Here is an 18358-nt window from a genome sequence, read left to right as displayed (position 1 = left end):
TTGATTTGACATGTCTCAAATTCCTTGTTATATATCACAATGATAGATTATCCAGCAGCCAAAGTCCCCAGTCAAATAAAGACACTCCTATCAGGCAGAGACCCAGAGATCACCTCCCAGTAACTGAAGGCAAAGGCCAAACCTCTTTTGGGTAAAGTTAATTCTTTGATATAAAAAAAAACAGCTTATAGATACAGGGGATTCTCTTTAAGAGGATGAAATGTTCTAAAGTTGATTTTAATGATAGTTTCACAACACTGTGGATATGCCAAGAAAAACATAGAATTGTACACTCAATGGGTTAATTGTAAATTATGTGAACTATATCTCAAATAACTATTAAAAATGAATAGATTTTCATAGGAATGGTCTTACCTAATTTGCTAAAAGTACTGCATTTTTCTAAGTTTTTATTACTTCATTTTTCATTTTAAGTATTTAAACTTTTATGATCATCAGTGGCAATCTGTAAATTGTTTTGCATTGTCCAAGCTCAAAATATAGTTCCATTTCTACACTCAGAAAAAAATAATTGTTAATACATTATCCCAATATCCGTGCTTATCTAAGGACTGAGCAAAAGTTTCTCACAAAGTCTTAACAACAACAACAAACTATGCTTATTCCTTACACTAAGAAACTCACCCAAAGTTTATCTTGACAGGCACCCGAGAGCAGGTCTTTGAAAGACGGGAAACGTTGAGTGGTTAGCCAAGGATTTTGTCAGTAAGTTACAAACTGAAGATGAGAAGTCCCAAATTGAAGACAAGAAGTTCAACTTCAAGTTCAATCATACAGCAGTGGCTTTTGCTGAAAGAATAAAACTGCTTGTTAAAAAGAAATGGAAGAAAAGAAAGGAGAAAAAGGAGTTTCATGCAGTGTAAAATAGCTTTAAACATGCAGGCTGTCTGAAGTTCTAGGGAGCTAGAAGTAAACATAACATTTTAGAAACAGAAACAGTCTACAACTGGTACAAATCTGACAACAGACTAGAAATAAATGATGGATAAGATTGCCTAAGATGAAAAAGAAGGAAATAGCATTTAAATAGTACCCAGCCTATGCCCTGCACACAGCTGAGTGGAGAGGGTTTGGTACATACAATACTGGCTGTGGTTTGAATCTTAGCTATGTCGCTTTCAATGTGACTTAGGAGACTTCACTGGATATTTTTTCAACATTTAATTTCAACATTGGACATTGGAAATAATAAAAATACAGACCTCAGATCTTTTGTTAGGATAAAATGAAGTGAGCTAATATGTGAAATACATGTATCTTCTTATGTATACAATATATAGACATCATTGATGCCCATGTTAGCTGTCATTACAGCAAAAACAGTTAATATAATGAGCCTATCATGTTAAATTTATTTCACCAAAGGGTGCAGTAAGCAGGGCACCTTGGAAAAACAGTTGTACCACAATATGAAAACAAACAACTCAATTCCACTTATAAATTCTCTAACTCTTTTTTTTTTTTTTTTAATTGGAGTCTCACTCTGTCGCTCAGATGGGAGTGCAGTGGCCGCTTCCGGCCACCGCAGCCTCGCCTGCTGGGCTCCGGCGATCCTTCCACCTCAGCCTTCCAAGTAGCGGAACTACAGGCTCACGCTACCACTCCCAGCTAATTTTTTGATTTATTGTAGAGATGAGATCTCGCCAAGTTGCCCAGGCGGGTCTCGAACCCGCGGGCTCAGGCAATCCGCTCACCTCGGCCTCCCAAAGCGCTGGGATGACAGGCTGAGCCACCCATCCCGGCCAAATTCTCTAACTTTTAATGTAATATTTTTGCCTTCAAAATCAATAAAAAAATTCAGATGTGGATAATGATCATTTTTCCATTTCAGATGACATGTATAGGTTGCTAACGTATAACAGGAAAAAGATATTTTTTTCTACAATTCTTCATCTAAACTATTCTGTAAAAGTTTTTAGTAATAAATCATGGAATTTAGATTCTACACACCCTAGATTAAGTCACTATAGCATTTAATAAATAAAGAAAGCCAATTCGATCAGACATGGTTAGAGATGTTTTTGTAAGTTTGTTGAATAATTCATTACAACAAAAACTAGAAAATTAGGTTTTAATTATTTTCAGAAAAAATTTCATCAAAATAAAAGCTCTATAAAATGTACTAATTTGACAGCTGATGACATAACCAATTAACTATTACAAAAAACAGTTAGGGTTTTAGGTGAAATAATTTTACCATCAAACAAAAGGTGATGTTGCAATATATTCATTCTAACCATACTGAGAATTTCAATAGCACAGTAGAAAACAAATAAACTAAAAATGAATCAGTGTTAGTCTGATTTCATGGCATTAAATCTTAAAACACCTTTGAATTGTTAAAAATGAGACGTTGAAGAGGTTGATAGAGTATTTACATATTATGAATATATCAATTAGATTTAATAGTTAACGAAGGAAAATAATTTAAACCTAGGTTATATAAAAATACTGATGTTATAGTTACAGATTTATTTCATAATCCAGGCAGAATGGCTGAATACTTTCATGTTAGAGTTCAAAAAAGGCTCAATCCAAACTACTTAGACTCGTGCTGCTGCTGAATTTCATTGCATATTTCTGATTCGTTTTTAAAACAACGGGACCAACTACTGGCCATAAACCATAGTTGGTGAGATACCATGCCATACATTTTTTAACAAAATTGATAGAGTTCTTATTTAAAATGATTACAGAGTAACTCGCTTTTGAAAACGAAAGTGGGAGCCGGGCTCAGTGGTTCAGCCTGTAATCCCGCGCTTTGAGAGGCTGAGGTGAGTGGATTGCCTGAGCCCGCGGGTTCGAGACCCACCTGGGCAACTTGGCCAGACCTCATCTTTACAATAAATCAAAATCAGCCGGGCGTGGTAGCGTGCGCCTGTAGTTCCAGCTACTTGGAAGGCTGAGGCGGAAGGATCGCTGGAGCCCAGCAGGTCGAGGCTGCGGTGGCTGGGAGCGGCCACTGCACTCCAGTCTGGGCGACAGAGTGAGACTCCAACTGAAAAAAAAGAAAGAAAGAAAAAGAAAGTGGGAAGGAAGGAAGAGGAAGAGAGGGAGGGATGCTAGTTTGTAACTAATTAGTTAATTAGTTTCTATCAGAATGTTTTAGTAGGACTAAATGAAACTGTTTTCCCGGGCCCAGGTAAATGAATGCTTTCTGAAGTTTATCTTATATATGCCTGTAGTTTGTTCCCACACATTATATATATACACACATCTAAAATTCTCAGAAACATATGTTCTTATTAATTTCATTTTTCAGAAGAAGAAACAGTGTTATAAGTATAGTGAATTTGTTTAAGATTATATACTTGGAAGATGTAAAGAAGAGATCCAGAACTTCCCAAAGACTCAGCCACTCAATCTGGCAACTTCTTCTGATTTTGGTAGAAGGGCATCAATAGCAAAGTAAGGCCAGAGCACCAGATGCATGTCTGAGATACCAGGAACCAAGAGATATTAGTAATTTTGGCGATGATCAGGGTGGCAGAATAAGTATGAGGTACTATGCACAAATGCACATAAGGTATCTTTGCTGCTTGAGTCTTAGTGCATCCTTTCTGGAAAAGGAAGGAAGAAGAGGAGGAGAAAGAGAAAGAACAGGAGGAGGAGGAGGAAGAAGAGGTCACAGTGAAAGGAGTGGCAACCCCTGGCTCCTTCTTCTCTGGACTCTAGAGTGAAGATCTAAGCACATGCAACTAGGGGCAGACAAATGATGACTCTTTCCGCTCTCTAATTCTGTAGAAGCCAAAGACACCTTTAGCCTCTAACTTTATTAATCCCACAAACCTTAAAACTATCTCGCTGTCATTCATATTTTACATATGCCCATTTCCCAATAACTTGTCTTTACTAACCCCAAATCACTTTACCTGCTGGAAGAAAGTGACAATAATGTTGTTACTTAAGGAAGCATATCAACAAGAAGTATCACTTATATTTGGGTTCATTTTTATTAACACAATTGAATAGAAACGAGAAGCCAAAAACATGTCCTAATTTGTTAGTAAAATTTTCATCTCTCTCCCCTCCTTCCCCCCTTACACACACCCAGAAGCTTCATACAGAGTATCAGTTGCATTACCCATACTCTGCTCTCAACTAAGAAATCCCAACACACCTCCATTATCTTGGTGGAGCCTTACAGCCAAGTAAATTAGAGTGGCATTAAAAAAGAATAAAAGAGATTTTTGTTTGTTTGGTTGTTTTGATTTGCTTGTTAACACCTCTTCAAAGCAAATGTTTTTAAAAACAAATATGGAATGTTCTTAACCTATTTGTTGTATTTTTAGTAAAATAAAGTCAACAGGTTTTAATGATTATAGACAAAAAAGTTGGCTGTCAGCGCCATTGTCGACATCCGCATTCAATCCACTCCTTGCTGAACAAAGATTAAGAGAATGGCAGATGGTGCCAAGTTGCGTAAAATATTTTCCCTGACTGCAGTCTCAACCTCTTTCATTTTCTTCCTCTTTGGCAGCCTTCTCCAGCAGCTGTGTTGGCAGTGGTGACAGAACCTATCAAATGCAGGAAGCTGATGAGCTTTCAGAACTATCCTGTTAGGGTACTTAACATTTGCTTTGTACTCACCTACCATTCTCTGAAGTTTGTGAATGAACCTCCCTCATCCTCCAATCAAAACCCCTGGGAAAGTTCCAGGCTGGAAGATTATCTTTTTTTTTTTTTTTTTGTCATGCAGATTAGTTCACAGACCTGGGGCTGTTTTCTTATTCACTGGGGGCAGAAAATAGGAACTCAGGCAAATGCTTGAGAACATAAGATAAAATGTCTTTCCAGAAACAAAAAAAAAAGTCAAATAAAATACTTATGGGATTTGTATTACAAGTAGTAAGCAAAAATGTAGCTCTGGTGTGTTTTTTTTCACCTCTTTTGCATTTTTCTTGTCTACGCTACCTTGCAGCAGAGTGTCTAAGCAATCCTCCCAGTCAATTATTTAAAAGAGGTCACTTTTACAATGCTGTACACTGTGTGAATGGGCACATGCCTGTTTGTAATTTTTCCCAAATAGTGAATGCACTTTATGAGAAATTTCTGTTATGAAATGTTCAAATTAAATATAGTTTTCTGCCAGCAAGGAATATATTGTTCTTTAACTGTTCTTCTCCCACCCACCTCAGCCTCCCATTCTCCATGGAGGCCTTTGATAAGATAGAATGAGTAGTTCTTCTCTTAACATGTTGAAGTTATTGCCTGAGAAGTGTGAAGTATTAGTGAGAGAAAGTGTCATTCATTTTGTCTGTAAGTCCCTCTGAAAAACGCAGAATATCTTGTGAATTATTTTGGGGTAAAAAATAAGGACATCTTACTGATTCCCAGAATTCAGCCAGGATCAAACTGTAGGAAGAACAAGATCTATCATAAGAATGGAGGTAGAATCCTGGAGAGGCTAATGAGAGACCGGAAAGTGGTAGAAATGCTTTAGGTGCTGTAGGTGAAAGAGAGAAAAGAGATCAATGAATGAAGGCTAGAATTCTCAGACACCCAGAGAAAGTAGGCAGCTTAAATAAGGAGATGATTCAATAGAAAAAACTCTGGACTTCCAATGTGTTCACAATTTGTAATAGAAAAACTTTTTTTTTTCCTTTTTTTCTGAAAATGGATTCTTCTTTTATGTGCATCTAGTGTAACTAGGGGATCACATACAGTAAAGAAAAAGCAAGTCAGTCAGGGTCATGAGCTAAGGAGAATGACACATAGACTCTAAATCCATGAATAACTTGATTAGTTATTCAAAACCAATAAATTCTCTTAACTTCATTATAATTTGTAAGAAAGCAAAATTAACTTAGAATGTCTTCAACCACTGTATCAATGGTATAACTCTGAGAACTTTCTAGTAAGCAAAAAATAATGGATGAGAATTAACTGAATTAACTCTGTGCTTCATATTTGAAAATCGTCAAAAACAATGAATACACTATTTGGTGCCCTAGTCTTGTTTGATTTGGCGGGGACAGTGTGGGGGAGAGATCAATTTATATATAAAAGAATTTATAAATACAAGAATTTACTTATGTTCTCTAAGTCATTGTTTTCTGCGGTTGTTGTTTAATTTTGTTTTTTCTGTTTCTCTAATGCCTAGGGTGAAATAGAACTCTTTTGCTGAGGAATATTGACACTTAACTTTCTGTGTCTTTATGTAACTGAGATTATACAGTTCTCATAAATGGTTAATTTAAAAGTGCAAAAATTATAAGTACTTATAAAATATAGCAATTATTACTTTTTACTTACCTTACTTAGAAAACTGAAAATAGGGTTTTCGTCATCTCTGAACATTAAATAAATTCATTGATAAAGTGTGGAAATGCTGAAGATCTCACCTTAACACTGGATATTTAATATCTTGTAATTTTAATATTCTTAAATAAATTTGTGATATAATAGGTATTATATTAACTCTTTTATTTTACTCCCTGAAGTAGATAACTGACTTATCCAAAACTCTTGCAGCCAACAGAGGAAGGAGGTTGTTATTTAACAAAATGCTTATTGTGGATAAATATGGGACTATACACTTTCGTTTAATCCTCAAAAACATCTCTTGTGAGAGAATTACTTTTGCCTATTTTACAGCTGAGAACAAAGAGGTAAAAATAAGTGAGTTATTTTTCTGAATTTGGAACCTGACCTGACTCCAAAGACAATGTTTTTTCTTTTCTTTGCTGAAAACTGAAGAGCAGACACAATGGAAAGGATTGCTATTAAACAACTTTGGAAATCAAGCTTAAAAACTAGATAACAATTTATTTTTCCGCTGAGGAGACCTTGCTAATTTGAAAGTTACCCAGAGAATAGAAACTATGCATTTCGAGGTGCCCAGAAAGTGCTTGATAAATAGTTGTCACATCACTTGGAGACTTATTTTGAAATTGACATTCTGATTCAAGAGAAAAAAATCTCTGTGAGTAGAAACCAGTAATTCACTTTTCTTTGCTATTTGTTTTTTGTTTGTTTGTTTGTTTGTTTGTTTTTTGAGTTAGAGTCTCACTGTGTCGCCCAGACTGGAGTGCAGTGGCCGCTCCTGGCCACCGCAGTCTTGACCTGCTGGGCTCCGGCGATTCTTCCGCCTCAGCCTTCCAAGTAGCTGGAACTACAGGCGCGCACTACCATGCCCGGCTAATTTTTTAATTTATTGTAGAGATGAGGTCTGGCCAAGTTCCCAGGCAGGTCTCGAACCCACGGGCTCAGGCAATCCACTCACCTCAACCGCTATTTGTTTTTAATGCCCTCTCTTTCCCAGTTTAAATTATTTTTTTCATCACCCAGGTCAAAGAAGTACTAAAAGTCTTAGCACAATTGTGCATTCCTGAACTCCAAAAGGGCCCATTAAAAACACACGAATACACACATACTCATTAACACATACACACACAACACGCATTTTACCTCAATATTGTTATTTTTATTTAATTGATTTGAAATTACTTGCATTTATAGTATTGGGTAGTGATCCAAAATTATGTTATTTTATGTGTACATGTGTCTATATCAACCTCAATAAATGCAAATATTTAAATACATGTTTTGATAAACTGCATTCTCATTAAATTCCATTTGCATCAAATATATTATTTGAAAATAAAACAGTACTTGTAGTTAGGAAAAAAGTGGTTCAGTCTGGGAGGAGTTTGATTACAGGAGAAAATCAGAAGGCCAGGTGGGGATTCAGTTGCTTGGGCAGTTTTCCAGGGAAACTTACACCTGGATTACCATATGTTTCCATGTAGCCAATAAGTTATTGTGCTGAAAAATAATTTTACATGTAAAACCAGAGAGTTGTAGTCAAAAACTAAAGTTTACAATATACAAAAATATTGCAATAATAATTAATATATGGTTAGTAGGGGCAGAGACCACAATTTTAAAATGTTTCAAGTTCTATTATGCAAATGTTAACACAAATTATTGAAAAGTAGTATTTTTAAAGTAATCTAAAATGATACATAGAATGATACATAGAAAGAAGCATTAATTAACATGCTCAAGGGCAGCCAGGGGTAATTAAGGAGTCATGAACAGGAAGTCTGAAAGCCTAGATTGACCTCTACCATTCTACCCTTGTGTGTAGGTGTGTTTGTGTGTGTGTCTTTCTTTAAAGAACAAGAAATCTATGGTCCTTCCACTCTAAATAAGTGAAATAACTTCTCTTTGAAAAAAAAAGTAGCTTTATTTAGGGAAACTCCTGCTAAAAGAAAAACCTTAGACAAATTAATTGTAGCAGAGTTTAATTGAGCAAAGAAAGATTCTTGAATTGGTCAGTCCCAATCCAGAATAGGTTCAGAGATGCTCTGGTGCAACCGTGTGATTGGAGAAGATTTATGGACAGAAAAAGCAAAGACACATACAAAAAACAGAAGCATAGCATAGAAACAAATGGGTTGGTTACAGTTCAGCATTTGCCCTCTTTGAACATGGTTTGAACAGTTGTCTGGCTGTGAATAGCCAAAACTTGATGATTGGCACAAGAATAGTTTGCAATCTGTTTACACATCCAGTTATGTTACAATTTGCGGTGTTTGGAGAAATCATTAGTCTGAACTTAAAATATGTAAGGAGGCAGTTTTACACTAACCTTAATCTAGCACTCCCTAATACAGTACCTTGCTTGCTAATGGTATCTCTCTACATTCCATCTCATCTAGTGTGGACAAGAACAGGAAATGCCCAATAGGTAACAAGAGTTGGAGTAACTGAATTAGTATGAGAAGAAAATGAGCAAGAGAAAAGAGAAGAGCGTGATAACATGACTGGAAATGTTTTGTGCAGGTTGGATGTTCAAAGAAGCCAATAACCTAACATTTTAGAGTAGCCTAATTGCTTAACATTCTCTACAGTACCAAACTATACCTTTCATTCATGTCTAACCCAACCCTATGTGCACGTACAGACACACAAACACACATGCACACACAGCAATACCATGTACTGCCATCAGATGTTATTAAAAGTTTAATAGACACTGAATTAGACACCAAACTACTTTCAATATGTGCTATTGAGGTTTTTATACAAAGATGAAAAGTTTTGACATGTGAACTTGAGTAGCTACCAGAAGGCCAGAAAAGGAAGCTAAGGGTCAGGGGATAACTGAATTTAAGAATTTAGCCAAAATTGAAAAATGGAGAAGGAGATGACAGCATAAAATAAAATCTACTTTAAACATTCTGGAGGTAGTTTAGTTATAGTATAGAGGAAAATTTAAGCTTTTCTTTCTTAAATCTTATCAAATAAAGTGAACCCAAAAAGTTGGGTGACTTAAAGCATTCCAGGCAACTAGAATCTGCTTTTAATGCACATTTGCTTGTAATTCCTGCTTAGGAAAAAAAATGTTCACACATGTCAATAAGTAAATAATACAAATACACCGAAACATTTATTTTCAATTTGACAAAACATGTAAAAACATCGTTGCAATGTACTTAGATTTGAGGTTTAAAATCAGATCTTTGAGTCCTGTGACCACTTTGGACAAATTAAACTTTCTAAATTTCAACGCCTTCATTTGTAAAATGTAAAACTGTGACAACCTTTTAATAAGCAAATAACAAGTTAAATGAAGAAAATTTATATAAAACGTATTTGATGCATTTCACAGCACAAATAGTTATCATATTTGTTAATCGACTTGGGCCAAGTACAGACTTATTCAGTAAGAATCACAAAATCAAAAAGAGAGAAGTGTGCGTGTGTGTGTGTGTGTGTGTGTGTGTGTGTGTGTGTGTGTATGATACCCCCTTGCCTGCTGAAAAGCAAAAGATAAAGATGCCCTAGTCGTCAAAATAAAAGCCAATCTCTCCATAAATAATTTTTAAAATGCTGAAAAACATTCTTCATCTTAGTCCTTTTTAAATCATTAATATTTGATGGCATTTTATATCTATATTCACCATGCTAAATGGCACTGATTACTGAAGTGTTCATGGTAGCAGAAAAATAGTATACCCATTTAGAGGGGTACACAGGGGAACTAGAGAGGATAAGAAGAGTCATGGGTGTTAGTTAGCATCATAGAATTCAGAATGGAGGTTCAACGATAATATTTCCCTTGGTTAGTGAGGCCTTACTCAAATTTATTTTTCTACCTACCTGCGTTAGACTAGGGCTAAACCTGTATTTTTTTTAAATAAGAATGACGATAAAGCAGTGGTCCAGGAATCTGATTCCTGAGATTTATCATTAAGCTAAGAAAGTTTAAATAACACTTGCTTGGGGCCCTTCCAAACCTCTGAGAGCTGCTTGGCACCCTGTTCATAGGGCCATACGTTTTTTATAAACTTTTAAAAGTAAGTTATTTAAACCACAATGGATAAGAATGTTATCTTTTCAGTTGGACTTTTATCCTTCAGGTGTTATTGGAGAGACTGTGGATAGGTATCTGGGATAAGAACTAAAACCATTGATTCCTGTACACCTTGCTACCTACCTTACCATGTCGTTCTGTGTGGATATCTTCACTAAATGCCGTCACTCTTCATTAACATAGCTTTGCTGTACTAAGAACACTTATCCAGGAAAATAAAAATCACAACTAGCATTCTTGGTTTTAGAAATGCAGTTCCCTCTAAAAAAATTTTTAATGAACATCAAACTGTTAAATTACTCACTATGCTCTCCCCATCATTCCTAAACTATCATATAGTCATTGTTATCCAAACTTATTCTGTCCATGCATTGAAAGATCTCTCTTAAGCTAGACTCCAAACCCTAATTGTATACAGATTTTTGCCTTAAACCTTATGAACAAAGTTTTTTGATGATATTTTAAGAGAGGTGGCATTTGACATAAGAATCTGATGAAGGGAAAGTCGAGATGCAAATATATTCAATTTTGCTTTAATAGTTAACATCTAAGGGATTTTCAATTACTTTTTTGTCGGGTTTAATTAATGTTGACTGTCCTGATATTGGAATGGCTTCTAGAAATTTTCTTTCTGTTTTGTTAATTTGGCCATGGTTGTTTCAAGAAGGCTCAAGTCTAGAGGTCTTATCACTGTATGAATGTATCCTACAAAACAGTGACAGGCAGTAGAGTTATATACATAGTGGAGAAGAAGCAAGTTTGAAAGATTCTGAAGCAGAAACTACTTGTGAAAACATGTTCCACTCATCAGACATGTCAAAAGGAAGTTATCAGAAATAGAAAAGGAAGGAGTCAGAAATAGACTTACAGCATAACCTATAGATTCCCATATGACCCATGCATTTTCAATTGAGTATTGAAAATAAGTTACTGTAGAGGAAAATTTAGAAATGCCTTAAGAGTTTAAGTTTGCATAAAAGGAGCTTGATATAATTTCCTCCAAATTTGACAATACTAAACATTTGCATGTTACTGATCATTACTGTAAAAAGCTTTCTATTATTGATAATTATAATTTTTCTTAATCATTCTAGAGGAAAGAGTGATTTAATCTTTCTATGTTCTCTAATAAAAATCAATTCACTAAAATCATTTTTATGAAAAGAAGAAAAGAGTATATAGAAAAACTTTTAGGAAAAAAAATTGTGTAGAACTGTGCTAGACAGTTTCTCGATGCAAGGATTATGTTCTTTTTCTGTTGGATTTTGTGATGCTTGTATTTTTTGTCAATTTTTTTAACTTGTATTTTGATGTGGCAAGTTTTATGATTCTAAATCAGTTTTGTACTCAATTATGTATTTGTGAGACTTTGAGTCTTGCAGTCCTTTTTAAGATTAAGATTCATGAATTTAGTGATGTGATTCAGAAAGGAAGGAAAGAACACAATTAAAGAAAGCCAAGTTTGCATTTTAGTTTTACTACTAGTTTGCTGTGTAGTATTAGGCAAATTGCTTAATCTCTCTGAGCCTTAACTTTTTTTTTTTTTTTTACTTGAAGTAAGGGGTCATTTTACTTCACTAATTTGCTCAAGAATAAAAAGTAATACATAAAAGGGAGCACTATTTTTTTTAATATTACATGACCTTTGCTTTGCTGTCATTTTCCCTCAGAGGATACTTGGACTTCAGCTTAGTTTTCTTCCCTCTCTCCTAAAAACAAATGGTACTTATCCTCCATGTGGAAGTACACATTAGAACTGGTGATAGTCTATACAGTCCATACTATAGATAACTGCTCTAATGCCTACGTCTCATCATCTGCACTGTCTTTTCAAGAACGTCTATCCTTTCAAAGAATGTCTATCCTTTGTGTCTATAAAAGAACATTGGCCAAAAGGCCTGCTCAACTTGGTTACATTGATTTCCATTACTAAAAAAAAAAAAAAATGCTTATGAAAGTCAAACCAGACGGGGACTGGAGATAAATGGGACACGTCAGTCTGACTAGCCCTTCTACTCTCAGACTGAAATGTGACCCTGTACCAGTCACATCCTGGGGTGATATTTCCAAAACAGGTGTAGAGTCTCTCCAGACTTTGTAGTTTGAGGAAAACAATGCAAAACAAATAGTTTAGCTGTTCTTAGCACAATAGAGTACCGAGGTTTCACATCTCCTTCTTGGACAAAAACCAATTTGTGTATAATCTGGGTTGATTTTCACATAATGTTGGCCTCACAATATTAAAAACAAAGCAAACAAACAAAATCAGAATGAACTGTGTTTTTTTGAGGTGTAATAATTAGAAGATTTTACATACGGATTTGGATTTCTTTAATCTCATGCAGCATTAATCTCTGTCACCATTTGACCCTCACATATACATGGCTAAAATTTCCTGGAGAAGAATAGAAACTGTCCCTTTTTCGATAAGGCAGAAGGTTGCCAATTTTCCATAACACCTACTGATCTCTTTTTCTACATTAGGGTAATGTTGTTTGCCACTTATCATTGCCCTTGGACTAACTTTTGTCACGTAGCACTGAAAGAAATGTAAAATGTATATTTTGCCCACGTTCCAACCAAAGGTATAAATTTTTAAGTATTGTTTTATAGGATCGTGTGACACAAGAAAAATAAACATGACAGTTTATTCCTCTGAAGTTGTCATGCCAGTACCTGATGTAAATCCTGGATCAGTCATTTATTAATCAGATAATCTTGGCAAATTATTTAAACTATCTAAATCTCAATTTACTGATTTGTAAACTAGAGAAAACAGTAATGCCTTCTGCAAAAATGTTTTCATGAAGATAGATCTTAAGCTCTGGAAATATTTGAGGCACAGAATAAACATCAGAATGTTGGCTGTATGATATTTAATATGTAAGCAGAATATATCTTAACTGAATTTCCTGCTTTTGTTTTCCACTTGATGTGTACCAAGCTTTTAGTTTGTTCCACATCCATATTATTGATTTCAAAATCTAAATAAATTATCCACCTCAAGAATTGCAATTTTGTTATTTTTTAATTTAAAAAATGACCTTAAGGTCAGGACCAGGGTCAATTAAAAATTCATTTTTGCTTCATAAAATTCAAGCTATTTTTAAAATACCTTTCTGCTCTTCAATTGTTCTACTGCCTCACCCAAGTTCACATGACTCAGTGGAACCCATCTCAACTCATTCCCACAAACCTCAGGAACAAGTGACTTAATGTCCAAACTACAAGACACCTGAAGTGCTAAATATTCCTTATTTCCTCTCAGCCATCTTGCAAACAACAAAGGCTGCTGGCAGTGACTCCTGCCAATTATTTGTAAATCAGCTAGAACTTTCACTCTACAGTAAACAAATTACTAAAATCTCTTATCCATTATTTTCTCCTTTTAAGACCCCTCTCCCGATACTCTCTTCTCCTTCTTCCCAATTTCTACTCACTCCCAAGTTGATAGGTTTGCCAAAACTTACTAAGAGAAAACATGTTCTAGATGGTCTTATTTACTGCTGTTGTTCTTGTTACATCATAGTAACAAAAAGCAAGATATGTAATTTTAAAATAATTGGGAGGCCATTAAGATGAGACAGCCCAGCATCTTGAGCTTCTCCTTAAGCAAACTAAAACTCAACTCAGAGTGAATGATCCTATCTCAGAAGCAAAATCTAAATTTAACAAGCCTGAAGCCATCAACTAACCCTTGACTAGAGGCTTTGCCAATCAGAAACATCCCATTGAACTCTAATAGGGAATTTTCCACTTTAACCAATTAAATATTTTATTTTTCTTGCTTCCATAAATATCTTATAAAAGTTGTCCCCTTGCATCTCCTTGATGAAGCTCAATTGTTTGTATTCTGGCCCTGTACAATTCATGAGTCACTGAATGCTCAAATACACTCTCTAAAATTTGAATATGCTTAAGTTTCTCTTTTAATATTGTTAAATTTTAATTTTAGCTACAAAATAATATTTAATTATTATTATTATTTTTAGTGGGACACATACAAGTATATACATACTATAAGCTATTGTCTCAAAACATCCATGGGGAATTAGTTCCAGGACATCACCCACTTCCCATTAATATCAAAATTCCCTGATGTTCAAGTCGCTTATGTAAAATGGTACAGTCTTGCATATAATCTATATACATCCTCTTGTATTCTTTAAATCATTTCTAGATTACTTATAATACCTTTTACCATGTAAATTCTATATAAACAGTTGTTATACTATATCATCTAGGGAATAATTACAAGAAAAAATTCTGTACATGCTCAGTACAGACATATTCATCCACTGTCTTTCCAAATATTTTTGATTTGCGGTTAGTTGAATCCATGGATGTAGACTTCATGGATATGGAGGTCAACTGTACATATGTGTGCTTGTATGTGTGCTATTTAACTGAAATTCAAGTTCAACTAGTTGTCTTGAATTTTCATCTGCTAAAACTAGCAACCATTCCATCATGACAACTCATGTTGTCACTATTTGGATCACTACCTAATATTGCCACAAACACCATGTAATTTCTGGAATCACCTACAGTCTTAAATAATCATCAGTATCCCATGCTAGGTTCTAGGTATTTAAATATATAGTACATTTTCAATATTGTTCAGAAGTAGTGCTTTAAGTCTTAGTACAGAAAACCCAATGGTTAATTTCCATCAGTATTCCTGAATAAATACCACACTACACAGTGAGAAGACAATGGGATTGGCAATGGTACAAAAATTACCTTTCTCTCACATTCATCCAACATTTTAGGTACTGCAAAGCACATTGCAATGTAACATTGTATGTTTAGGGCCACAGTCCTTGTGGGATTAGAAACTCATTTACATGTCTATTAATGTATGTAAGGTAAATACATACGTATTACATACTTATACAATTATATACATATATTATAGGTCTACCATGTACCATACACTATTTTAGGAAGCCAGTGGGTTAATGAGATGCTTGAGACGTAAATGGTCTGACAGACATGATCTTGGCAGGAACTCAGGAACTTAAAATTCACTGAATAGAGTAATTTTTTAAGTACTTAAATAGGTTCTTAGGCACCTGTTACTTTGTGATTTGTTATCATTTTTTCAGCTCTATAAAAGAAAAAGATTGCAAGATACTCTAAATTCTTATACCTTAAGATTTGACATAGTCACATCAGGAAGGTTATGTGTCGGAGCGAATTTATTTTGTATAGATGAAGAAATTTGAATTAGATCAGTAGTTTCCACCTGCTTGATTATCTAAATTACCTGAGGAGTTATTCAGAAATGCAAGTTTGAAGAAAAGGATACATGAACAAGAGAGAGATTTCTAGTCAGAGAAAGTGATAGGAACAAGGAAAGGACATGCCGACTTCCATGTATTTCCTGACTCTTTGAACACTTATAGATGTTAATTCCTTTCAGCAGTAAGAGTGATTATGTTGGCTATCACACCACAGCTCAAAATAAGGTCTTCTGAAATGATTGATACCATGTTTTATGGAATGTCTATCTTCTGCAGCAAAACAACTAATTTACATTTCATTCAGCCGTTATGAATCTAATTTAGACATAAGTCAAAATAAATATACTTTTCCGAAACTTTTGTAAAAACATATGCCTACTTTGATATTTTCATCTCTGCACTAAGTTTTCCAAAATAGTAACATATGGTAGGAATATGACAAAAATCACTGGAACAGAAGATTCCTTTTAAGAGTCTTTGACATGCTCCTTGGCATACCAAGCAAGATAGTCCTTGAATGAAATGTCAAAGACTTTGATTGCATGGACAGATATGTTCGGTAATAATAATTATTCTTGCGTTGATTTCTTGAATGCTGATAAGCCTGGTACTATGATTATTAATATTTAACATCTATAACATTAAAATACATTTCCCAAAGAAGACTGCTAATAGCTAATTTTAAAAGAAAGTTTTATATTATTACCATGTTACTATCTATAAGTAAAAGCAGCTATGAAAATAAATACAGTGCATGACATACAAACTCACACACAGTTCTAACTTGACTCTTTCCTGGCTAATGTCTCTAAATCTAATGTTTACTCTTTATTCTCTCCTTCCTCTTTCTTGCTGTTGCTGTCCACACTGTTATTTTTCTTCCTCTTCTCTTCCTCCTTTACTTATTTGTCTTCTTTTCTTCCTTCTCTTCTGCCTTTTGTCCTCTTTCTCTTCTTCCTTTTCCTCCTCTAGCTCTTTTATATTGAGTGTCAAGTGAAGTTACTTAATACCATTTTAGCTTCAAATGAACTTTATCTTTGATATAATCATAAAAAATGAAAATAGAAGAAAAGTGACATTTTTGGCTATTTTTATAAATGTTACTTGATTTTCAGTTATTGTCTTATCAATATCATCTTACAAACTACCATAGGAGGGTTGCCATCTTCTGGATTTGAAAAACATAGAATTTCTATCTATCATTTTTGTCTGTAGTGTTTGTTGACCAAAACTTTCAAAAGAAGGGTCAGATAAAAGATAAAAGGGATATATTACTTGTGGAGAAAGCACTAGAATGAATCAGATTTAGGGTTTTATTCAGTGGATCTCAGTTCTCATTGGTAATTGGAATCACCTTAGGTCTTTGACTTTTTTTTTTGTTAAGCTTCCCATGTGATTCAGGATCAAGAGTGACTGAACTATTTTCAACTCTGTCTTAAACTCAGAGTGTGTTCCTAAATGAACTACCCTTGCCCTTTTAGTCCCAAGGCTTTCATTTACAGTTGAAGGACATTTATGCAGGTTTGGCATGTCTCAGACACAACTATGAGAACCATTTAGAAAGTATTTAAAATGCAAAACCACAAGGACTTCAAAATAATATAAATTATGATTTCTGCCCAGGTTTATAGTCATCTAACTTTGAGTTTAATGTATAATAATCATGGATTTTTTAGCATGAGAGTCTAATAAACTAAGCTAATCTATAAAGCAAACTATTGAAACCAGGCAACAACTAATTGAGGGAAAAAAAAATCTGTGTTGCATAATGCAATCACTTCGTCATAGAATATATCTGTGGAAGATAAAAATTGTATCCGCCCAATTCAGTGGTCATTTAATCCTGAATCATTTTACGAAAGTATCCTATGTTCTAATATTTAACATGTTACATACTCTTAATTATCAATATTTTAAAAACAAATTTGAAAAATTGACTTTTTATTCATGAGCTATATTTTACTTTTTGATCCGTGACCAAGGGACAGACTACAAGACTGAGACAAACATTTGGAGCACTAGATATATCTAGGCCAGATCCCACAGCATGCACTTAATTTAACATATTATATCTTTTGTGAGCTTGTCACAAAAGTAACGTAAATGGAGGGGTGTCAAGGCATCAGAAGCACACAGTGATTAGCAACCATGTACTGATTAATCTCAGAATAACTTTATAGGACAACTAACAATAAATATGCTTCACAGTTTAGTTCCTAAGGCAAATAATGATGATATAGGAATGGATCCAAGAGGCATGAAAGGGCATAACTAACATATGCTGTGACCAGTAAAATGGAAATGAGATGACAATTACAACATGGTGGAGAGCATCCTGGACTTAGAGATGAAAGTTGAGTTCAGATCCTAGAGCTAAATTTTGTAATTGATTTATTAGGTGGTTAACCCTATTTAAGGTGGGATGGTAGGCACTGAGAGACATTACACCACGAATAAGAGGCAGACTCTGAGCTCACATTTGCAAGCTGGTCAAAAAGACATTACTTCGTGTTTGTGTGTGAGTATTTTCTATGTGCTAAAATAGAAATGTTTATAAGATAGTATGAGAACAGACTGAAAACTGCTATCACCAGGATGGTCCCAATGGAACAGTTGAAAAATCCTTACATTTTTAGTAGTCTCTTTATTTATAGGCACAGCTTCTAAGGAAATCAGATGACCCAGATGCCACAAATAGTCACATGATCCTCCTGCCAGATACCAGACCTGCGCAAACAGGTGAAGACCAGAGATAGCAATATCCAGT

This window comes from Carlito syrichta, unplaced genomic scaffold, assembly GCF_000164805.1.
Source record: "Carlito syrichta isolate Samal-C Ts95f unplaced genomic scaffold, Tarsius_syrichta-2.0.1 Scaffold302601, whole genome shotgun sequence".
Lineage (NCBI taxonomy): Eukaryota > Metazoa > Chordata > Mammalia > Primates > Tarsiidae > Carlito > Carlito syrichta.
The sequence above is the reverse complement of the archived record's forward strand: the minus strand, read 5'-3'. Positions refer to the sequence as shown.